The following is a 6,892-nucleotide window of genomic DNA, read 5'->3' as shown; positions in this document are numbered from 1 at the left end:
CCTTGATTTTTTTCTTTTCTTACCCTACCTTTCCTTATTACTTTCTATCTACCAATATTATTATCCTGATTCTAGGCATCAACTTTCACATGGACCACTGCAAAAGCCACCCTATATATTTCCCTGTTTCTTGTCTTGCTACACTACAGTCCATTCTCAAAGCAGCAGTAATCATTTTATTTTTTATTTTTTTACATTTAATATTATTTAATATTAGTTTAAGTTGAACAGCATAGTTGTGAACATTTATATAATTTATGAAGTAATCTCCCAGACTATGTATCCACCTTCACATAGTTTTTACAATGTTATTGACTATATTCCTTAGGTTGTACTTTACATCTCCTTGGCTATTTTGTAACTCTAATTTGTGATAATTTTAAATAACTCATAATTTAAATAGATCACTTAAAATAATTCTCTAGGCAGAGTGATCATTTTAAATAAGTCAAGTTGTGTAATTCTTTCACTTAAACTCTATCATGGTTTAGGGGTACTAGAAAAAAATCCAGAATACCCAGTTAATTTGAATTTTAGAAAAACATACAATATTTTATAAATATGTCTCAAATATTGTATGTAGCATAATTATACTAAAAATTTATTCAGTTTATCTGAAATTGATATTTAAATGGATGTCTGTCTTTTTATTTGCTAAGTCTAGCCATTCTACATGAGTTCCCATTCTCTGAGAATAAAAGTTTCTTTCTACAGTCTAAAGGCTCCCTTACCTGTCTGACTTCGACTCTTTCTACTTTCTCCCTCACTCTGATGATTGTTTCCTAAGAGGTCAGAAACTTCCACTTTAATGCTTTTGTTCTGACTGCTATTTCTGCCAAAAAATACCTAAATCACCTATTTAATACTGCAAATCATCTTCTCCACAGCATTTTTGAGCCTCCTTACTTACCTTAGTTCTACTTGTTTTTCCATAGCACTAATCTCCTTTTTGCATCTATATTTATTGAGTTTATTGTTTATTATCTGCCTTTCTTCACTCGAAAGAGAGCTTTACAGATACAGAAATCTGCATTCACTAATCTCCAAACACCTAGAAAGGTAGCTGGCATATGTTCAGTTAATATTTGTTGAATGAATAACTGATAAAATGTAGACATGCAAGGAATATGAATTTAAGAAACTGAATAACAATCTTCTATGCAATAAGGAGATGATAGAATGTAGATAATTGTGGATCAAAAATAAAGACTAAAAGATTGCATTCTCTTTATAGCTTATTTATAGACTTATTTGTGAGGATATATGTTTATGTAAGAAAAATATTGTCCAAATTTTTCCATTAAATGTGATAAATACCAGTCTGGGTTTTGCTATTGCCTAAGTGCATCACTCTTTTGTTATGTATTATTTTCTGTTGGCTTTTAAGAACTGGAATATTTCTGTATGGCTCTATTGATGTCAGTAAAATAACAAAAATGTTAAAATGAAGAAAAGAGAACAATGGGTTTGTTTGACATTTTCACCACAATCTCCTATCTAGAAGGGTCAACATTATTTTTCTGGGCAAGCACGGCAGAACTATCTGTACTAAATGTTGAAGTTTTCAGAAAGCTCACTCTGTTTATGTTCAACTATATTTTTACCCAGTACAATATTATCACATTCGTGTCCTAGATTCTAGGTCTCAGTCCTAAAGATTAGACAAGGTTCTTTTAAAAGCTTGCAAAGGCAATTAAAGTTTTCATAGTGGTGATGAGGCAAAGAGGGAAAGAAAGAGTAATAACAGGTTTGTTTCTTATAGAATGAGGATTGGTTGTTATGTCTTTTGGACATACAAATAGATTATACATTTACTAAAGGTCAGCCCGTTCTTAGGGGAAAATGAGGTGTTCAAAAATAACTGCTGGCACATCTCATATTAGTTCCTATTTGCAATTATCAGATGCCAGAATATAGGTCATAACTAGTATCTGCTTTATTATCACAAATAAGCAAAATAGATTGTTGAAACAAAGTTGGATGAGAAAATGGAAGAAAAGTGTTTAGGTGGAAAATGAGTGTTTTGGCTGTTTCTAAACTTGCTGTAATGTTATTATTTTACTTTTGTAGCTAAAATGAAATGAGAGCTATGGGAGAATGCAAGAGTGGCTGTGGCACATGGCCATTAGAACTCAAAGATTTATCCAGCATGAGAATTCTTTACGTGCTAATCCATCCTGAACAAAGCAATGGCAGGCCAGCTTTAGTGATAATGGGAAAGAAAAATAACTTTCAAATTGGACTAACCTAATAAAAGCCTTTTATTTATCTTTTAAAAGGGAAACAAATCAAGTTTCTAGAACTATAAAGTTCAAATTATAATGATTTTTATTTAAATATTTTGTTAAAGACTCAGAATTATTTAGATTGGCCAAATATAGATGAACATAAAGAGAATGAATTACATAAGAATTATAAATAATATAAACACATGGTCATGATATATTTCTAAACTTCTATCTCTTGACCTGTTTTTTTTTTTTCTCTTACAAGAAAGGTACCTATTTTTTCCTTTATCTAGGACTAAATAAACCTCACAGTTTGATATTGTTAGGAAATGTTTTTGGAGTAGCAGTAACCACAATTTTTTAATAGTAAATGCTTTTATGGATAAAATACTTTACTAGGGAAAATCATATCTCTCAGTTACTTTACTGTAAAAATGAAGTCCTCAAACTAGACTTCTAAATTAACTTCTCTTTCTACAAGACTATTTCTTAATATCATAGCATTTCTCTTATTGCGTTTACAATGCAAAATCTGGCCAGTAATAGAGATAAGATTTTCAAATGATTTAGACATTAAAAAAAAAACCTTTACAAATATTAGAAAGAAATAGTGAAGTTTCAAGGAAATAAATTACAATATATATAACCATGTCATAACTGAATCCTATTTTTTTTAAAAAATATATAATTGGCAAATTAAATAAAGATTACATTAATTTTTGTTAAAGAGAAATAATACAGAAAAATGGAAACATATTGTTTTTAATATAAAGGATTAATTACCTAGTTGACAATGACTCCAAAATTTTTTTACTCTAATTTTACAAACATACATACATACACAGACTTGGGCACACATGAAGAAAAGCATAGAGACAAATAGGAGAGTACAGGCTTAATGTGCTTAAATTAGTTATCACATAATTCCAAAATAGAGTGTCTTACTTCTGGTTTTAAAATACTTTCTTTCTTCACCTAAAATATTTTGAGCTCTATCTATTCTAGTAATGTTATATCTGAAATGATATTTTGGAATCGTGGGAAGGATATGCTATTAAAATCAAATGATATGTCTTGAGTTCCAACGTCATCATTTACTGCTTCCTTGACCTTGGAAAACTACTTTATAATTATAAACCTCTGTTTTCTAATTTATAAAATAGAACACCAATTCTTGCTTCACTCTAAGCAATGCAATTCTTTTGGTATTGAGAAAATCAAACTAATTCTAGTAGAGCAGGACAAGTTTAAAACTACCTTGTTAAATGGAGATATGCATGATGTGAAGAGAAATGTACTCTAAATCATAAACTACTAAATCATAAACTATTATCTCATTATTTACAGAAAATAGAAATGTCAAGTTATGGAGAAATCATAATTTGCATAACTTATTTTGCTGCTGCTTTCATTATGGATGATTACATTGTCGACTATCTTAACAAAGAGAGTGAAGTAGGAATTGCCAATTTATGCTTTACCTTAAAAAATGAATAGGTCCATTTGTATCACAGAGTGATGATGCTGTATGTTAAAATATCATGAACATGGAGATAGTTCTTCAGTACTTCTTCCTCTTTTTCTTTCATGCTATTTTACCATAGTGAATCAATAATAATAATAATAATAATAATAAACTCATAGGGTCTGCTTTTTCTTCTCGCATAGTGCAGCCACTTCAGCCACTGCTCTGGCTATGTGCTAGAGATGGTCTTGCTCTTCTACATACCACAGGTATGGCTGGGGGAGAGAGAGAACCTCTCCTTTGCTGTCTATATTACTCTCCCTACTTATGTGTGTTCTAGGAAGAGGGCTGCAGTTATCTTTTGTATGAATCTATTTGGGAATAAATTTAAAAATAACTTGTTCTATGATTCAGTCCAGATTACCTAAAATGTCTGTATTTAGTTTTCAAAGACACATTCAGATAATGATAAATGCTGCTACAATGTCCTTGGCCACTATCCTTTGTTTACTTCATGGTTTGGAGTTGCTATGATTTGATGAAGATCCCATAATCTTGGTTTTTTTTCCCCCCTTGACCTTATTGTCATCTCACACCATCATAACCTCACCCTGGTTCCTATCTTTTAGTTTTTTACTATCTTTAGTTTTTTTTTTTTTTTTTTTTTTAACTTTGTCCCAATCTTTGTCCCAATCTTTGTCCCACCTACTCCAGGATTGCTATACAGTTCATAAGTCTCATATTTATACCTCTTATCATAGGATCCCTCAAATAATTGAGGGCTTTTGGATCCCTCAAATACTTTAGAATATAATGTTACTTGGTTTTCATTTTTCCAGTAAAAAACTTTTCTTGACGCAATTTTGCTCAATCAGAACTATGGAGTAAAGCAATTATACATCCTACTTTTTCTTTAACAGTCCCAATTATACCTGTTCTGGAATAACTATTAACAACTCCTTTTTTTTACTCTAATTTTTTTCCTAGTTTGTATTAAAATTATATGGTCTCTTACGTGTAGGAGAAAAATGAAGATGATTAACCTAATCATATTATTTTATGAAGCGTCATAACTCTCTTTTACATGAAGAACTCTCTGGAAACTATCTTAATAACAAAACAAAAAGGACTATATCTGAGACTTCAATTAAATTATAAACAGGGTTTCTGCTGGAAATATGAGTAGTAAAATAAAAGCATAGAAAAATATAGGGGAAAATATTTTACGTTATGTTTGATGTTTAGGGATAAGAATGTGGCTGTACAGTAAATCCTAAACATATACCTTACCCATAAAATTAGAACTTTTAGAACTCTAGTTAATCATAAACACATCTTATGTGGGTTCTTATTTTACTTGCTTGAAGTTGTCACTTATGATGCTTGACACTTTCCTCTATCTGAGATGTCCAAAGACATACAAATGTATCATGCTTACCAGAAAGACTTGCACACTGATTTCTGGAAAACCTTTCACAATTATTCACATTTTACTATAGCATGTTCTTTAAGCAGTATATCTGAACACCTACTACTTTAGACAAGTTGGTTGTTACTCATCTTCAGTTTAGGCAAGGCTTACTCATTCTTTTCAGACAAGAGTAAGTTCTGAATACAAAAGCAGAAGCTTTATGGATACCAAAGAATAATGTTATATCTAGGTGAATAGCTGTTTTATAAGTAGTACAGTGACAAAGGTATAAATGGCACTACAAGTGGATATATTTTCTACCTGTAAAAAGATGTTGAAATTTATTCATAATGTTTATTCTCTCATCCAGAATCCAAATAATGTGAAATGGGAAACACATGAGCAACTTTTGCCCTCTACTTTTTATGAGAAAGGGATGGAAGGCATTAAAAAGTTGTTATCAAATAATTCATAGGGGTCTATGGCCATACCACCTTGAACAAGCCTGATCCCATCTGATCTTGGAAGCTAAGCAGGGTTGGGCCTGGTTAGTACTTGGATGGGAAACCACCTAGAAAGACCAGGTGCTGTAGGCGTAAAAAATAAGGGATTGTAAATTGACAAGGTCCTTGCAATCTATGAGGTCAACCAAGGGTTACTTCACCTAAAAATTAATAATAATAATAATAAACTCATAGGGTCTATTTTATTATTCCTGAAGAAATCATCTAATTTTTTATCACTTCTATACTTGTACTGTAATATAAGAAGCGATATTTAAGAGGATAAGCCTATAGCAGTGAAATATTAGAAATTAAAGATATTACTGAGAACCCAAAATGTGTAAATTAATAAATGAGATGTGATTTAATAGGAATAGTTCCTAGCACATAGTAAGAACCCCATAAGTGTAATAAAAAATAAAGTCTTTTGTTTAAGGAATGAATAATTTAATAAAAGAACTTGGGAGAATACACAATACACTGTATATAAAACAGAGTAGTTTCGGCATAAAGAAATATCGCTTTGCTTATCCCACCTCCATTTACAGATTTCAACAAATATGATTACAAATCCAGTTTGTTACTCCTTCTGTTTGATGGTAATCCCTAGATAAGACCTTGACAAATAACAAGGATTCCTTTTTTTTTTTCAGCCTAGCTTATGTCTAAGTATCATTTTACTTTTCCTTCCTCTCTAATCCTATAAAATAACATTTCCTCCTATGGATTCATTCAAAACCAAAAAACCAGGTTTAATAATTATAACTTAAACATGAAGGGTTTCACTTAATTTCACCAGTTATTTCAACAGGAATATAACACACATGACAATAAATAGGGTCTCAATTTGTGTTCTCAATAGCAGATCAGGGACTTATGAAGTCCTACACTCTATGGCTATTGCTGCACCACAGGTCCAGCATGGCTCCCTGGGCTACAGACAACGCCAGAGAGAAGGGTTGTGCCCTGATGGCCAAATGACAAGTGAAAATTTACTCTTTAAACTCTCAAAAATGTTGGGAAATAATTGGAAAGAGGTTTTTTATTCTTATTTTTTTATTTAGAATTGGCAAGCTAGAATTACAAAAGATGCCAATAAGTCTATCTAAGCAGGTGACATAATTATTTTACCAATTTCCATGAAGAGTGAGTACGGCAAAGCCAGCTAGCACTGTTTCTATTGTCAGTGATTGGCATCACGAACTAGTAAAAATATTGAGATTAAAATATCATCCAAAGGACAGAAAGGTTTTGGGGAAAATGTGCCACCGTTTTATATTTTATG

General features: G+C 31.3%; 1 pseudogene; it reads left to right on the top strand.

The window, feature by feature from the left end:
• The first annotated feature begins 5,581 nt into the window (after nt 1–5,581).
• LOC118609088 lies at nt 5,582–5,700 on the top strand (annotated as a pseudogene).
• Nucleotides 5,701–6,892: the final 1,192 nt, after the last annotated feature.

The sequence above is a fragment of the Rousettus aegyptiacus genome, unplaced genomic scaffold, assembly GCF_014176215.1.
Source record: "Rousettus aegyptiacus isolate mRouAeg1 unplaced genomic scaffold, mRouAeg1.p scaffold_m13_p_10, whole genome shotgun sequence".
Lineage (NCBI taxonomy): Eukaryota > Metazoa > Chordata > Mammalia > Chiroptera > Pteropodidae > Rousettus > Rousettus aegyptiacus.
The sequence above is the reverse complement of the archived record's forward strand: the minus strand, read 5'-3'. Positions and strand labels throughout refer to the sequence as shown.